This window comes from Colias eurytheme, chromosome 29 (genome assembly GCF_061535395.1).
Source record: "Colias eurytheme isolate Ceu_HAF_F1 chromosome 29, ilColEury1 Martin Lab GWU primary, whole genome shotgun sequence".
NCBI classification, from domain to species: Eukaryota; Metazoa; Arthropoda; class Insecta; order Lepidoptera; family Pieridae; genus Colias; species Colias eurytheme.
Window position 1 is genome coordinate 4,192,849 of NC_143008.1, and position 18,993 is coordinate 4,211,841.

General features: G+C 33.6%; 1 protein-coding gene, 1 long non-coding RNA gene and 1 pseudogene across 13 annotated transcripts in view; 2 read left to right on the top strand and 1 right to left on the bottom strand.

Moving 5' to 3' along the window:
• LOC149896180 (uncharacterized) overlaps window positions 1–14,791 on the bottom strand; it is a 257,603-nt pseudogene extending 242,812 nt beyond the window's left edge.
• LOC149896195 (zinc finger protein 639-like) overlaps window positions 1–18,993 on the top strand; it is a 79,825-nt gene that overhangs the window by 5,092 nt on the left and 55,740 nt on the right. The gene's annotated exons all lie outside the window — the stretch shown is intronic.
• Window positions 17,654–18,722, top strand: LOC149896196 (uncharacterized). Its single transcript, XR_016458355.1, has 2 exons — window positions 17,654–18,217; window positions 18,542–18,722. It is a non-coding gene; the product is annotated as an uncharacterized LOC149896196 (long non-coding RNA).

An 18,993-nucleotide genomic window follows, 5' to 3' on the forward strand; every position in this document is an offset into this window, starting at 1 on the left:
TTAATAAATAATAATTTTTACTTACCCATAGTTATTTCATTAAAATTATTTTACTAAAAATATTTCTGAATAAGTAAAAGTAATTAATTTGTAATTTATGACAGCTGTCATATAATTAACAGATTTTCAATTTATTTTTGACGTGACAAAGTCTTATAATTCGATAAAGCCGGCTGCACGCACGAATAAATGGTACGGGAGCTATTAACGTTGAAAAAGAAGTCATTTTAGTATAGCTGGTTTTTTGATATATTGTTCCTCTAGCTATTTCGGTTAGAGTCCGCGCAGTCTGGCTGGCCGGAGTGGTTGCGTTCAGTAGTGCGCATCTTATCTGCACAGGAAATTATCCTTAATTTAAAGTCATTTTTTAACGCGTAATTTTTAAACTTTTGCCTTTAGATAGATCCATCAATCATAATTTTTTTATTGCAAGACGTTTTTTTCGTTGTAAAATAGGTGCCAGACGCAATTTTTAATTTCGTTTTTATAAAAAATTCAAATTATTTTAGAATGTCTGTAAATTTCATATTATGTTCTTCAAACATAATATAATCTAAAATTAATTAGCCAGACGCTAATTCGATTGTTAAGTATTAAATATGTACAAATAAAAACGTAGTGAAAGTAGGTACCTAAGTATAACAATTTGATGATTGTGTATTTGGAGAGATAGTTTAAAGTGCAAGAGAGATAGAAAGGGTCGGCCGCGAAAATTAAATAACAATAAAAAATAACTTCTTTTTTTCGAAAATATACCTAAGATGCATAGAAATTGAATTGTTCCTACTCTAGGATTCCCTGTGTTGTGGGAACAAGTACCTTCCATTGGTACATTTACGGGCTTCGCCCGCGTTTTCAAAGAAAAACCCGCATAGTTCCCGTTCCCGTGGGATTTCCGGGATAAAACCTAGCCTATGTTACTCGTGGATAATGTAGCTTTCGAATGGTGAAAGAATTTTTAAAATCGGTCCAGTAGTTTATGAGCCTATTCATTACAATCAAACAAACAAACAAACAAAGCTTTCCTCTTTATAATATTAGTGTAGATATAGCCGGGCGGCCGGCTGGTACCGCCGCAAACGCTACGTCCCGCAATTTTTAAATCTGTAATATCTTCGAAAATATTCACTGAAATCCATGTGTAAAAGGCCATATAGATCTATATTAAATGAACAATGTATTCAAGGTCTTTAATTGGTTAAGGATTAATGCTGTATTGGTTAAAATCGCTTCGAAAATTAGCCATTATTTGTCGTAAAAAGTAAATGATAAAAAAAGTTATTGTGGGTTATCCATAAGAGATAGACATATACCATCACGGACTTTTCTGTAGACCTTTTCAATGTAGTTAGTACATTATTTTGATAAAACTCGTAGGGTGCCTCCGTTTGCACTGTAAGTGGAAAAATTGTAATTATTTACGTAATCACATTAGAAACCTCAAAAATAACAGTAGGTACTTCTCCACTATTTAATGGATGTTATGATACATATAAACCTCCCAATTGAATCACTCTATCTATTTAAAAAAACCACATCAAAATCCGTTGCGTAGTTTCAAAGATTTAAAGTAGGGATGTAACGATACCGATACCGATACCGATATATCGGCAGATCGGCAAGCCGATATATCGGTATCGCCGATAATAAAACAACCGATACCGATATCAAACAATTAAAAAAACCGCGCCCAATGAACGATGCGGGAGGCCGCCCGCGCGTGCGCACTTTTTTTTATGAAAAAACTACCAATAGTAAACTTTTATTAGGTTCTGATTGTATGTGTATTACTTAAAGTTTAACTGACTTTGTAAAATAATAATACTAAAATAAATGGTTTTGTTGTTTTTTGATTTGGCATTTTTATTTAAAAGAATACGATTAACAGTTGAGTCTCTGTTAAATGTTGATAACTTTTTATGCATAATTCACTATTTATTTTTCTACCAAGCCATCGATATCGGTATCGGTATCGGTATCGCCGATACATTACTACAAATATCGGTATCGGTATCGTATCGGCAAAATCATGTATCGTTATAGGTAAACCAGAATCTGATGGCAATTAGGGAAATCAAAATTTTGAGTGTGCAACCCTAGGGAAAATGGACTGAACGATCTTGATACTGCGTATTGTTTATTTTGTCCTCAATATCATTAGTTATATTACACAAGTGGATAATACTGTATTTAATAATGAGATATCCACGTAATATTATGTAGGTACTAGGTACTTATTACATGTATAATAATATACATATTACTTTTCTAAAGGTAATACATAATATTATGTATTACACACCTATATTTGAATATAATATATAATTATGGCATGTGAAAATATGGATGTAATGATAATGCAGATCAAAACTTATTTACTATATTTAACGATTGTTTATAATTTTTTATAAAATAAAACAATAATAAAATAAAATCATGTTTATTTTCGTAAGATTTAACACATTATAAAATTGACTTGTACACCTTGGACTTGACAAAAAGCCGAATTGGAAACTCCTGTTATAAGTTTTCATAAAATTATATTTTAATCAACAAACAATATTATATAAGTACCTATTTATAACATTTTTAATTTAAAGTATCAAAACGGGTAAGTCCAACTTAGCAATAAAATCTTTCACGCGCTTTAAAATTGAAAATTGTGATGAGTTTGACCCTTCTTCATCGAATATTTTTCTATACACATTGTAAACAACACCTCTTGCTTGTGATCGCAGCGGTTTTATCGACATTTAGAAGATTTTGAAGACAAAATCCTAAAAATTTATCATCAAAACAAATAATTTGACAACCAATTTGATAGTTGTCAAATTAAGTTGCCACATGAAAATCTTTAATTTTATAAATATAAATATGCCATCAGATTCTGGTAGACCTATACATCCCTAATTTAAAGAGACATAGGGACAGAGAAAGCGACTTTTTTTTATACCTACTATGTAGTGATGATGATAACAATATTAATTCATTAATCTTAATTCTTAATATATATATACATAAATCTCGTGTCATAATGTTTGTCCTCAATGGACTCCTAAACCACTTAACCGATTATAATAAAATTCGCACACCATGTGCAGTTCGATTCAACTTGAGAGATAGGATAGTTTATACATGTAGGTACCACGGGCGAAGCCGGGGCGGACCGCTAGTATACCTACCTATATAAATTCATGCTAACTACTTTAGTTAAATTCAATACAAACTTAAACATGCGTGTGTGTGTGTGTTCACGTGTGTGTGTCGTGTGTGGTGTGGTGTGTGTGTGTTGTGTGTGTGTACGTGTGTACATCAATAATATTGAAACAAACTTTCTAGTTGTTTACAGATGATGGAATATTGGAAAACAATAACAATTCCTTAGACGATAACATAAATAATTCTGACAGTGTGAGGAAAGATGATGATGATGATGATTATGAAGATGGCTTTTTAAATTTAACAATGTAATTGTTTAACCTTCATTGATAAAGTTTTTATTCCATTCTTTTCAATGTATGGTAACTTTAATTTATTTTTCACTTTTATGTTTATTTTTTTTCATTTAAGCTTTTATTTATAAGAACACTAGCGACCCGCCCCGGCTTCGCACGGGTGCAATGCTGATACTTAATAGTTAATACACTACAGAAAAACTTTTAACGTTGTATATAAAAACATAGCGGCCCGGCCTGCCGGTGCCGCCGCAAACGCTACGTCCCGCAATTTTTAAATCTGTAATATCTTCGAAAATATTCACTTAAATTATACGGTGTAAAGGGCCATATAGATCTATATTAAATGAACAATGTATTTAAGGTATTTAATTGGTTAAGGATTAATGCTGTATTGGTTAAAATCGCTTCGAAAATTAGCCATTATCTGTCGTAAAAAGTAAATGACAAAAAAATGTTATTGTGGGTTATCCATAAGAGATAGACATATGCCATCGCGGACTTTTCTGTAGACCATTTCAATGTGTACAATACTTAGTACATTATTTTGATAAAACTCGTAGGGCTCAGCCTGCGTTTGCAATGTAAGCGGAAAAAATGTAATTATTTACGACATCACAATAGAAACCTCAAAAATAACAGTACTTCTCCACTATTTAATGGATGTTATTTTACATATAAACCTTCCTCTTGAATCACTCTATCTATTAAAAAAAACCGCATCAAAATCCGTTGCGTAGTTTCAAAGATTTAAGCGTACAAAGGGACATAGGGACATAGGGAAATAGGGACAGAGAATGCGACTTTGTTTTATACTATGTAGTGAAGTGTAAATAATATTGTATTCTTGCAATTATTTCCTGTCGCATAGTTAAAATACACTAGCTGATGAGCTGCATGCTTCATTACTTTTTTTTATTTATACACATTATTTAATACTTAACAATCGAATTAGCGTCTGGCTAATTAATTTTAGATTATATTATGTTTGAAGAACATAATATGAAATTTACAGACATTCTAAAATAATTTGAATTTTTTATAAAAACGAAATAAAAAATTGCGTCTGGCACCTATTTAACAACGAAAAAAACGTCTTGCAATAAAAAAATTATGTCTAATGGATCTATCTAAAGGTAAAATATTAAAAATTACGCGTTAAAAAATGACTTTAAATTAAGGAAATTATCCTGTGCAGAAGAGATGCGCACTAAAAAACGCAACCACTGCGACCAGCCAGACAGCCCGGACTCTAACCGAAATAGCAAGAGGAACAGTATATCAAAGAACCAACTATACTAAAATGCTCACTTGTCAACGTTGGTAGCTCCTATACGAAAACATGACTCATGCGGCTTTACCTCGCTCTGACTCATCTGAGGCGTTCCATGTAAGGCTTGAAGTGCGAGCGAGAGCGCGGAACGAGCGACACTATCGTCAGTAAACCGACTTTACAGACAGCAATTTTTTTTTAATTATAATTCTAAATGACTTTCATTTATTTATTGATTTAAAAATCAAGATTATTATTTAAATTTAATATTTTCATAAATGAAGTATACTTACCATATAAAGCTGAATATTGATATAAAATTGAATAAGTAAGGCTGAATCTACTTGAATTTCAAATATTTGAACTAATCTCTTTCAATGAAAAAAAGCATTAAAAATTGTGACGGTCCGGACTCTTACTTTCTAGTCTACTCCAGATGTACAGCTGCTTTTTAAAGTTTGTAAGAAACTATCAATGATATTTGTACAAATATTTAAGTGTGTATAATTAAAGGTTTAAACTATCATTCAGTAAAGATCTGGTTTGAAATTAAATTAGATTTCGCAACTTTTTCTCATTAGAAGAATGTGATGGTCGGGACAACCTTATGTGACGGTCGGGACAAGTAACAAATAAACAAAAATGCATATATTTTTTATACCTTTATTAAGTTATATTAAAGTAGTTTAATGCCAACATCCCCTATACTACCACATAAGTATGGGACCCTTTACTTAAAAGGTCCCCTAAACTAGCCCCTATATAAAATTGTGTTTCACCATCATTTCTATCCCCCTATTTTTTCTTTCTAGGGGTTACATAACTATGTGAGGTTTTTTTTCGATGTTAGTGATTGTTTCACTTGTAGACTTATCGATACTTTTAAATAATATCGTTTTTTATAAAATTCTCTGAAGTTTTTACACAAATAAATATAGTTTATGATAAATAATGTTTTCATAGCAATAATAAATATAATTTCATTCATTTTTTTAATTAATTTAATATTTTCTAGCATTTTTACTCTGTATATGCATAACGAAACTTGCATTTAATCTGTGGTAACTTGTATTTGACAGTTGGTTGACATTTATGTTTGTTTTAATCGCCTCTTCAGTGTTATTTAAATTTCACAATTAATTTAGTTGCGTTCGACAATCGATTATTATAATAAAATGGCTGAAAAAAGGAAGCGTAGTCAAAATTTTACAGTGGACGAAAAAGATAAGTTGGTGAAATTGGTGTGTGTTTTTAAAAACATCATTTTAAATAAAAGAACAGATGGTACAACCAACCAAGCTAAGAACGAGGCTTGGATAAACCTCTGTTCTCAATATAATAAAACATGGGTACAAATGAAGTTAAGGGAGACGAACACAATGTAGTGAACACACTACCATGTTCTAAGATATTAGGAACTCCTCTTTGGAAAAGCGTAGACCAATTCTCAAAGAAAATCACCATCCCCAGACGGAAGTTGTGTCTACCCTGTGTACAGGATTCAGGGGGATAAATGAAAAAAAAAATTGAAATTGAAGATTTAAAAAAGAAATTGCTGGAAGAAGAAATAGAATTTAAAAGAAACAAATACAGTTTACAAATAGAGTCAGCAAGAAAAGATTTAGAAATAAAAAATAGAAGTTCTTAACCAAATAAAGGGTATGCTATTATTAATTTACTTCACATAACAGGTTTTCAAAATAATTTGTAATTTGTAGTCTTCTGTATCCATATGTGTTCTGGGATGTGATGTTGGTAATGTTTCCTATTTGCCCATTTGAAATGAGTTCCTCTATATTAGGAACATTATTTTTATTCACCGGCTCACGTTCTTTTCTTAAAATACATATATTGTGTAAAACACAACATGCAATAATAACATTTATTGCATATTTCAATTCCAGTCTTATACCAACAGCTAACACAGGAAAACGTCGTTTTAAGACTCCATAAGTATTGTCTTTCTACCACATTCCTGGTTTTTATGTGAGCTTCGTTGTATTTCTGCTGACCTCTTGTTGTAGGATTTAAATAAGGAGTCAACAAATGATTCTGAAAAGAAAAAAATATCTGCTGTTTTATAAGTTCATAATATTATAATTTACAGGTGGAAACTTCAATCTGAAGAATTTATTTGGTGTGCCAAAGAATGACTAAATAGAGAAATTGTATTTTTTTAAATAAATTGATTATCTATGACACATGGATTGTATTTATTTCTATACATATTTTCCTTTTATAAATACTTGTACTTGCTTAACTATTTTACCTTCAACGGGTATCCACTGTCACCCAGTAAATAGCTGTCAGTAAAGTCTCCTCTTTCAAATTTTCTATATGTATGATTATTTTGATAAATAGCAGAGTCATGTGCTGAACCTGGCCAACGTGCCACAACATCCCTTATTAATAAATTAGCTGATGCTATCGTCTGCACATTTATGGACATGTATCCCTTCCTGTTCCTGAATAACTCTGCATCATCGCCACCTTAAAAAAACATACAAAACGACATTATTTTGTGTAAAATACTGACTTGTTAAAGTAATAAAGTTTAGTCTTGAAGTTTCACCTGGTGATTGAATTTTCACATGTGTACAATCGATGCAGCCAAGAACATTAGGGAATCTTGAAATATTATAAAATTCCATCTTAACGTTTTCTTGCTCCTCACTTGTATTAGGGAAGTGGACAAACTCAGCCCCCCTAGCCAAGTGGCTTTCTGTTAGCGTAGCGTTCAATAGAATAGACTACGAATGTATGAGATTGACGTAGGCTGTAGATAAACGTATCTACAGGTTACGTCAATCTCATATATACCAGAAATATACAATTGGCGACTGTAATATGCCATATTTTTGGCAATACCTGATTTTTCTGGCAATCAAAAGAAAACACAACTAGATCGTCCCTCTTTTCCTTTAGCAGTCGATAAAATGCTCTGGCCTTCAGCATGTGTACCCTTTTCTCCGTCATTAAATTTATTTTTTCAGTTTTATCTGTTGATTTTTTTAAGCGTTGAATTAGCTCATTGCACTAAGAACAAGTGTCTGTACGAGGGCTTCCAAATCCTAAATTGTAGCATGTGTTGAAAATTTTTCTAAAATAACATTCACGTACCTGGACATCGTTGCTCTGATTATACATTTTCCACATTTTACGAATATTTAAAGTAGAGGGCAAATATTTTCTCAAAACAGTAGATCTGCAATAATAAGCAAGCACTTAAAAGATTCTATAAATCTTTTAACTGCTGTTAATTTATGCAAATTTGTTGCCGAGGTGTGATCACCGCCCCTTTTTTCTTGAACTACGGATCCTGTGCTGGCAAACGTTCGAGAAACTTTTCTGATCCTATGCTCGGTAATCCCTAAAATAGTTATGAATGTTTTTTGGCAAACTCTTATTAACTTTACTGAATTTCTTTTTCGAACAAATAATTTTGTTATATTTTGCGTTGGTTGGCGCTGACCAACTCTCGGCCGGCGTCTTTTAACCCTTGACACTTTGCAGTGCTTCAGTAAGAATGCATCCTGGTCCTTTTTATTTTTTGTCCTATAAAATTCTTCATGGACATTTGCTACATCGAGCATCGTCAATTTGCAACAGTTAAACTGTTTATTTTCAGCATCATGATTACAGCGTGGCAAACCTGGTGGCATTTTTGCAGAGTACCTATAAAAATAAGCGAAATCTAAAATAACTTGCATTTTGTAAAACCGATTGTGAATCTAAAATAAGACACTTTATGTGCTGATTGTATAAACACACGCCGTTGTAAGGAAAAAATGCTTACCTTTACACCTTTGCTCTAGCCCGTTTCCATGTCTCTGGTGCTCTTTTCTTTTTGCGCGCGTGTCACTTCCACTACATTTTCTTCCATTTTTTATTGATTTTATCAGGAAATACAATTTTAAAAAGCAAAATAGTCAACACCGTTTCACAAGGAAATCACAGCCACGGCCATCTTGAATATGCAAGTTTTAGCGGTCTGTGATTGGCTAAAATGGACAATGACAATGGTGTGCGTTAACTGATTTGTTAGGGACAGTGGCATTTTTGCATCTCAACTCAATTTTTGTGCGCAATTTTCTATGGGACAGTGGGAACATTGCATCTAAATTGTTATATTGTACTAAATTAGTTTCAACGAAGTCTACTAGATGGCATTCATAGTTAGGTTTTCATTGAAAATGGACAGTGGCGGATTTGCTTTTAGACCCCTCATATATGAGTTATAATCAGCTATAGCTTTTGGACGTTTGACTTCTTCTTTTCTACCTTCTCGATTTGTACGCGTTACTGTCGTAATAGCTGCGGGATTGTGCGTGTTAGAGGCCATCAAAACGCATTTCTTTCCTCTGTCTTTACATTTCGTTACAGATATTGAGCCGTCCATAACACTGTCAAAGTCTCCAGATGCTAGGCGATTGTCATCCTCTAAACGTTCTTTGTGAAAAAACTTTCTATTAGCCAACAGTGTACCGCATGCAAAAATTTTGAGAGACAAGTTTTGTTAGCAAACATAGTGAATTAAAAAATCGGCCATAAAGTAAACACAAAACCCTAGGTGAGCAAATGTTTGTGTTAACTTCAAAACTGCAGCTTCGCCTAATCCAACTTCTGAAGTCACATCATCTCTTTTGCCCTCATATATTTCCATAAAATACATGTAATTAAATCAAAAGCAATTGTGGTGTGGGAGATTAATTAAAGAATCAAGTTAATCAACTCGAGACTTATTTAATACTTGCAATTTTTTAGTTATCAACACCTTACATTAGTTCAACACCACTCATCTCTGCGATATCTTCACTAGAGTCACTGTCAGATCATCATCATGGACCACTATCCACCGTTGCCCAGGATTAAAATTTTTTTTATGCTAGCGTCTGTCGCATTTTGCCAACATTTTGATACGGTGTAGTGGCTATGTATCCACGTTTCATCTAAGTAAACAACAGGCTGTTTGTTAGTACCTTTTTCATCATTTTCTCGCATTTTGCATAAGTAGCGAGCTCTCCACACAGCTTTTTCAGGTTTTTTTTATAAAAAATTGCCTCACGTTTTTACATTTTTTAAATGAATATCCAAGTTTTGTCGTAATAATTTTCCACAGAGTAGTTTTCTCAACTGGGAAGTTAAAATCCTTCTTGGCTTGTGCTAACACTTTTCGCAAGGTGGGAACTTCTTTTTCTGTTGTATAATATTGCTCAATTATATTGCGTATTGAGCCAACCATAAAATCATCGATATCCAATCTCTTCTTCGGAGGTTTACTCTTTGGTGTAGACAATTTTATATTTGAAGTGCCTGAAGTACCTGGTGTTGGCGAAATGGCCATTTTCTTTTTTGCTACAACTTTTATACGCCTTAATGTACGTTCGGATACGCCGTAGCTGCAGCGGTACATTTAACAATATTATCATAAGATTTAAAAAATGACTGGTATTTATTCTCATTTTCTCACAACTTCAACTATATATCTGTTGGTTCACTCGTATCCGACTGTGACGACTTTGCTGTCCTGGCAATATTTTTCATCGCAACAACGTCTTCAACCGTATACGGCATGATAGTTAGTCTCTTTTTTTCCTCTTCCTCAAAAAAAGTCATTAATTTGAGTAACAAATTACGTTTTGCACTATGTAACACTGTCCCCTTTTTACTCATTGTAAAAAACACCACGCGATATGCGAACTACACTACGAAAAATAAAATAACAAAAACAGTTCGTATAAGTACTTAATACAGTGATTGCCTCGCTAATAGCAGTAAAAAAATATATAAAACTTAACAATAATAATCAAACTTAACAAAACGATCAAATAACATAAGCAAAAACAACGGGAGCGATATTAGTGACGGACGGGCGCACGTGCGCACGTGATAGAGTCTGTCAAGCGAGTCTACTCCCATGAAAAAGGCGGCAAATTAAAAAATCTTTCAGGTGTCAACACTGATATAGCCCGCTGAAAACTTATTGATACTTACTTGAATTTTTGATAAAAAAAAACATATTTGAAATAAATAAAAACAATGCATTTCAATGTAAGTATTTATTTGTCACAATCAGAACTAAAATCAGAATCAAGAAATTCAATGCCTTCATATGAAAAATCACTGTCAGTATCATCATTACGCACAGAAATGATGAAAGGTTCCAACTCAGTTTCGGATATCCAGTCTCTTACTTTATATTTGTTTTCGACACTAATAGTGTGATCTGTGCATTTTTTCCAATCATTGGCTGTCTACACTATTAAAACATTCTTTTATAAGGTTCTCCATTTTATTACCTGGAATCCCTAAATTTTTGCTGGCTATTTTTCTTTTAGCCAAACTCCATATGAGTTCAATAGCGTTCAGGTCACAATGATATGGTGGAAGTTTCAAAACTACATGGCCATTGGCCATGTTGTTTCAAACATTCTTCAGCTTCTTTTATTTTCATTCACAAGGCACATAAGCTCAGCCTTTGTGAAAAATTCTCCATAATGGATTCCATTTTCAGTTAGCCATTTCTGAATGTCAGCCTTTAAATCATTCATATATGGTGGCTTATTTATTTGTGTTACATGGTAGCTAGCGTTGTCCATAACAATGTCACTGGGCTGACTTAAATTAGGTATTAATTTTTCACGTAACCATTTCATAAAATTATTTCTGTTCATATCATCATGATAATCTGCCATTGCCTTCCATCTGCCATTTTTGATTTAGTACTGAATACTAATAAAGCATTGGGGACAAAACCTTTTTCGGATCCAGCATGAACAACAATATCGACGGCGAAGTGCCTTCTAACTAACATAGACAAAATTTTACACAACGCGAAATAACGTTACTTTTCCTAAAAAGTCGAAAATTAATTAGTCTGTAAATACAGAAATTGTGTAAACATACAAAGCTTAAATTTCAGTAAATATTAATTATATTTACAATAGTTTAGTATGTATTTGTTAGATAGGAGATATTGACTTTGCATGTTTGCAGATTTTATTAAATTGAATGTGCGATAGGAGATGTTGGTTTCAAATAAAACAATAATATCACAAATAAAAAAGTGTATCAGAAGAGCTTTTTTAGTTGTATTACCAACCTTACACTACCTAATTGGTAAATTGAAATAAAAATAAAAAAAGATGAAGATCACACGTGAGGTAAGTTGTCGTAGAAAAGTGACAGTCTCTTGGCAATACGTCTTTAAGCGGTTGAAGGTGATTAAATTTCGTGGAAGCAATTGGGATCGGCGCTGCATGTAGGTTAGAGTAATTTACCGACGTCAGGGTTTTGGGTCGTATCGGCAACTCTGTCCAATCCTCGTCGAAGTTGATCTTATAGGAGAATATCTTTCAAGATAGTCGATCACAAAAGATGTAAAAGCCTAGCCTCGCTCTATCTTTACGTTTTATATGTTGCTCGTAATGACTTGTATTAATATTACCTACTGCATGCCCACTACAGATGTCGCACATGTCTTTTTTTAACGTATATAAGGACAAGTTTTTATCCTTGAACAACTTTTCAAACGTAAAACGGCATACCCTTGGCTCATCATTTTCAGCACAGTATTCTTTGTAGCGACTGTACAAGTCACTGAGGGAACGAAATATTGGTTCAAAATAAAGCTTTGAGGAATCTTTTCTTGCATAGTGTGACGGTAATTTGGGAATGTCATCTAAGAATTTACAAGCGGCTAACAGTTTTTCCTGAGTTCCTGTTCTTGGCGTTCGAAATCTGGTCGTATTTTTAACTAACTGCCTTTGCCTCTTTACTTGCCTCACAGACAGCCATGTATTCGGCTTCTGTACTTGATAAGGCTACCGTCTGCTGCTTCCTACTTTCATGTGATACAACACAACCAGAAAACACAAAACAATATCCTGTATAGGATCAGGAGATCCTATACAGGATATTGTTTTGTGTTTTCTATCTACAACATCAGAGGCTCAATTTGCATCTACATAGCCAAGTATATCTAAACTATTTTTACATACATCAATCCATACCTTTTAGTAAAACTTAGGTATTTAAGAACTCGTTTTGCATGCTTCCAATGTGTTTCAGCATTGCAGTTATTAAATTGACTTAAATAACTTATACAATAGGATATAGATATATCCTATTGTATACTAACCTGTCATAGCAATTTTTGTCAGATAGTCTGTTTCAGATTTCATTTTTTTATTGTCTATGTCTTGATTAACTAAATATGAATTGTGCCTTTTATTAATTCATCATCCAAGGTGGCTGAAAAAAAAAAACAACAATTTTTATAGTAGTTTTCTCTTAAAGATGCCCCAGTAAGTTTCAAGGTCATGAACACGACGTCTGGATCTAAACCAAAACGGAAATCGTGATCACTTCACAGAAAAATAAAAAAAGTTAAACAATTGTGCTAAAAGTATCAACACGTTGTTTCCAACCTACCTGATGTTGAAACGATTTCATCCAAAAGTCGTCGTTTTTACGATAACACGTTACACGTCGTCAGATTAACTCTGTACATGATTATATTTATTAATCATTGTAAACAACAAACTCCTGACACTACTTTTAATAGGTTTCGGCATTATAACATTAAAAACTCATCAAAAACCGGATTATTACGAGGTGAACAGAATTTTTGACAATCTGTTTGACAGATCATAGTATTGCCATTATAAGAAATCAGTAAAAGGGTTGTGGACTCGACTCGCTTGACAGACTCTAGCGTTGCTGACGGTACTAACAGGGTCTGTCAAGAGTGCGGTGCGGTGAAGCGAGAAGGGTGGGAGCGGCCAACTCGAAGCGAACGGCTAGTATACCGCATGCTTTAAAACCAGCTATAGCATTATTAGCATTCCAATACTCGGATAGGCCAATACTGGCCATTATCATTGAGACAACTACAAACATTTTTATTTCGCGAACAGTTAAGTCCAAGCTTTTACCCGTCAGTTTAATGGCAGTTCTATTACTGTTAGCAGCAATTTTTTCATACGTTTCGTCTTTTATATACTGCTGAAAATATTCTTATCTTCCGGTAAAATCTTCTGTATAAGCGCTTAAATAAGCAGTCTGTATAATGGTAGGCACATTAGGTGGAAACTCTTTCTCAAACCAAGTCCGACCATGATTGGAAGCATCAGTAGCTAAACTATAAAATGTGTCGTATTTCAAAATTTCGACGGCTTCTTGTGTTGATGCTGGTATTTTAGAATCATTATAGAAAATATGGTCGAGTTTTATATCACAATCTAGTGAATTGAATGATAAACAATGCTTGACCGAGTGGTAAGTTTTAGTGACTTCAGCGGCAATCACTTTTTCTTCTTGAGTGGTCATTTGATCTGTTTTCAAAAATAATTTCAGCAATGTAGATAAATAAGTACTTCTTTCTATTTTTTGGTGTTCATTACATTTTTGATGCTTTTCTATATCATTCTTACCACCATGAGATATGCTAAAGTCTTTTTGCACAGTGTACAAAGCGCTATTCTTATTATTTGCAGCTGGTTTGATGAACGATTCTATTTCGCATTTTGATTTATCGGGACATTTCACTGCCTGTGGTGGTTTCACATACGGAAAAACCACGCATGGTGGTGGGGGATTTACAACTTGCTTCGGAGTAAGAGTAGGTCCAAAAGGCGCGTCGCGTCAGCGTTGCGTCGTCGCAACGCAAATATTTCGACGCATAGCCGGCCACACGGGCGCTGCGCCATCGCAGCGTTACTACGACGCAGTCTTAACGTACTTAAGAACGAAACTTAAGAAGCGTCTAAACGAATAAAAAAAAAACATGTATGTCGAGATATCAATGTATTCCCGCCAGCCACAGATTTATTTCAAAAATATGTATACTCAATAAATATGTATACTGTAAACTCACCAACTTTGTTTTTTCGTTCAGGTGTGAAATTCTCGTAATCAGGAAATAAAATTTTTCATGTTTGTTCCCAAGCTTTTGTTTATAAATTTTTATTTTTAAAATCTATTGTGACTTGTCCCATATAATTTCCCTTTCCTGAATCAATGTGATGAAGTAATCCATGTCAATTTCTACAATGGTACTCATTATACCCTCATAAAACTGAATACATAAGTACGTAAAAAATGAAATGAGCTTGCGTGTATCCTTCCTATCAACGCACAAGCAACTGAGCGCTGCCGCTCCGACGTCGCAATGAGTACACCCCCTCCCGCTTCGTGTTGGGGGCTGCTGTCCGTCACGTGTGCGTTGCGCCGACGCAGCGCGCCGTGTGATCACCTTGGTTATTTGTATGTAAAACGACGCAGAGACAGCGCTACGACGACGCAACGCTGATGCGACCCGCCGTGTGGACTTACTCTTAGCCTGCAAAGTTTGTTGCTAAAATTACACAAGTCAACTTTGTTAACGTATGTTGGTAGTTTTTGAGCTATGATAGTTTGTCTTCTGCATCTTGCTCTTCTAACATTTCCGTCCGTCAGGCAAACGAAGATTTGAAGATTGTTGAGGTGAAAACCCTGATTTTGAAGTTCTCCTGCGTTTCTCCACTTCGCCAGTATCCCTGTATTTTCGTTTTAGGTTATGAATTTGGTCTGGTAACTTACCAGCCAATCTTGTTATAATGCCACGTGTAGATTCAACGATTTTGGTGTGAAAATATACAGATGATTTTTCTTGGGGAAATAAGCTAGTTATAGCACGCGCCCAATTCGCATAAACAGAAGATCTGACAATTTGTTCACGGTTTTGTCGAAATATACTGGTTCCGATAATTCTCACTAAAGATAGACGTGCAGCATTATTGAGTGGAATAGATTTTTCCAGATTCAACAGTCCTTTCCCTCCTAAAGTACTGTTCAACAGCTACCGTAAGTCCTGAAATACGACAATATATAAGTTTAAGGGGAAAAGGTACATAGATATTATACGTGATACATGCAAGCATGTATAATAATAATATACAAACACTTATTTCTAAGGAAGTCGATTCTTCAGGTAACTTAATAATAAGGAGAGATAGGAATAGTGACCGATGAACTTGCAGCAGGCGTGCTAGGTGTAAATGCTTTGAAACTCAAAAGGGTTGTCGTCAAGCAGAAATGTTAGTAGGTCACCTATAGAAAACTCATCACCAATCTGCAATCAAACCATACATAAAATAAAAGGAAGCTTGTAAAGGATCAAAACACACATACGCCTAATTATTTTTATAACTATAACTTATACTTTGATTGTTTACATTAGGATGCATGCTAGATTTGTAAACCTCTAAGTTTTTTGAAAATACTGCTCTGGGTCCGGTTAATTGAAACATCTCTTTAATCATAGATTCGGTAAGCATAGGAAGAGAGAAAGATGTAACTTTATTTTCTGTAATTTCATAAAGTTTAAAAATCATTAAACCCAATAAGAATGCGGAAAACACAAAACAGTAGGTATATAAGTAGTAAATATCTCAGTACTGAATATCTCATCTGGTATTTGTATTTGTTTTTTTGCGGCAAAAAGATTTTCATGGGAGCCCAGGATAGCGTAAACTGATTCTCAATTATTTTCTGAGCATCGTGTAAAAGGAATTCCTCGTAGGAAAGCGCCATCCAATTCATCACCCCCACTATAAATGACCCTAGCTTGTAAACACAGCCATCCGATGGCGGTTTTGGGGGTGAATCATGCAAGAATGTGAGATGTAACATGGAGCTTATGGAAACAAAAATTAGCATATAAAGAAGCTCGGTCGGATTGTTGGTCTTATTATCTTTAATTGTCTCTGATAGGAAAGCAGCTAGGTACTCCAATTTCCACCCCAAATTGTGATAAACAATCAATTAAATCTTCTAGTGGGTCGGGTATGATTTCATTTAGGACTCCTGCAAACATATCAACCGTTTTCAGTGATAGCGCTCTTTGAAACTCTTCTTCTACACGTCTTTGGTAGAATTTAAGATTCTTCAGATCGGGCACCAGACACATGGACCCTTTGATTCTTTCTCTACAGATCACATAAACCTAAGACGATTGAGAGGAGGTCATGTCCGTCCATGTGCAATCGACGTTTCAAAATTGGTTGCAAACTTTGTTAAGAAGCACATTGTTCTTGTTATTCATTGTTTGAATTGTCGATTTGAGTTGGGCTTTTTAAAACATTTTTTTATATACTTCTAATTACTTTTTGGCTGCGAATCTTATTTCCCTTATATTAAATGTTGTAAACTATCCGATAAAAAAAATCATGCATATTCCCTTTTAAAACCTGCGCATTTGAATAATTCCCATCCATTTTGGATTACATGTAAATGTAATGAATAGATCTGGCCGACCATAATGACGAACATACGTCATTGCATCTTACGCATATTCATGCGTATCCTTGTAACTCATTGACAACATCCCTGAATCGTCTATCAAGAATAAACACATCTCCGCGTCGGAATTAGGAATAGCACCATTTGACCTGTAAAATTCTTTACTCATAATTGTAGCATCATTCATTTTGGCTTTGTAAGGAACCAAGCAGTCTAAAATATATCCATCACCATATACTCACACATAAAATATATCTTGAATGGTTTCACTAAATTGGCATATTAGTGCAGTCTATATGTTTGTATTTGAAATAAGTAATGACTGCTACTTACTTTAACCTTATTTACTTTTCCCGATTAAATTAAGACTCTTAGTAGTACCTACATTTGATGTAATTAATAATTATGTCAACCATTCCATCGGATTTTGCTAGTATATAGGCTTTGAGCCCGATTGGTTTGCCAGGGTCGTACTGTTTGATAGTGACGCTTATGACATACGGACGCAAATAAGTAAACTAGAGTAAAATAATGTATGTAATCCAGCATTAAAATTGCTGAATATGCTACACTCGACGCATCAGTGTGTAATTCTGTTTCATCTTTGAAATCATAAATCTGGAGTACAGGGGGGTAACCGGCACCTTTAGAATAACAGTCTTATTATGGGTACGTTTTGTTGCGTTCACAAAATAATCTTACTTTTTTGGCACCGGGACCTTCTAAAACATATGAAAACCAATTGCAACAAGACTGTTTCGAGCGGTTTCGAGACGTCAATCGAAAAATTGGAACCGGCACGCTCTCTTTGACATTTAGCATTCTTGTTATAATGTCAATAATGACAGTTTTAAGCAATTTTAGTGAAGTTGTAAATATGGAACTTTTATAACATTATTTTGAATATTATTAAAAGAATACACATCAAATTTAAGTGAAACGTATGTAGTTGGAAATCTATTTAATAAATGAAGCTTTTAAAGAAGATAATACATTTATTATATTAAAAATGCAAAATTAACATAACTACATCGGGTTGTTCCAAGAAAAGGCTTCAAACCTTTTGATTTAAGAAGAATCGTGTAAATAATTTATTATTGCGAAGTGCGCAATCATCACGAGTCTCTATGAGATATGGGGGCAGCATATGAACAATCTTAAAATACAATTATAACCTACAGATTTATCTGTGTAAGATAAAAGTAATGTAAGTACCATACCCAATGCAAATCTTAAGAGTATATTTAAAAATACGTTTGTTTATGTACACATTCTCCACTTGTTATTTCTCTATATAATAAAATGCAACCCTACTTATTCTCTAAACATAAATTTTATCTAATACCTACTTAATGTAAATCTATAAAAGATTGTTTATTATTTCTTCTTGATTCAATATATTTTATCATGTTATATTATTTATATAATAAAACACTTAAAAGTAAATCTACACTCAAATGCACTACCCATATTATACTTATGTTAGGGATCTCATTTAATTTTGAGAAGTAATACCATTATTTATTTCCAGGTTCTACAATCAATTCCGAGCACTAGGGATAAGATTACCCAGCGTAACCACATGGAAGCATTGATAGTATTCAAGAAACTATAAAGTGCCAGCGCAACATGAATATATTTTTTTCAATAGGAAGCAATATCATGCTTTAAATGTATTAGTGCAATTAAAAACATATTTTATAAATCCAAAATCTTTATTTAGTCCTTTTTATTTATTCATTGACAAAACATTTGCTCCTTTACTTCTCTTGATAACATTTATATATATATAAAAATGTAATAAAACATGGAATTATTTGAAAATAGATTCAATTCTATTTTGATTAAATATTAATTAAAAACAATTAGGTATATTACTCAAATCCAAATTTGTAAGTAAATAGCATATTAAAAAGACCCTTGATTAAAAAAATAAAGTCTTATTTATAATACCAGCCTTTAAAACTTAAAATGCAATAAACA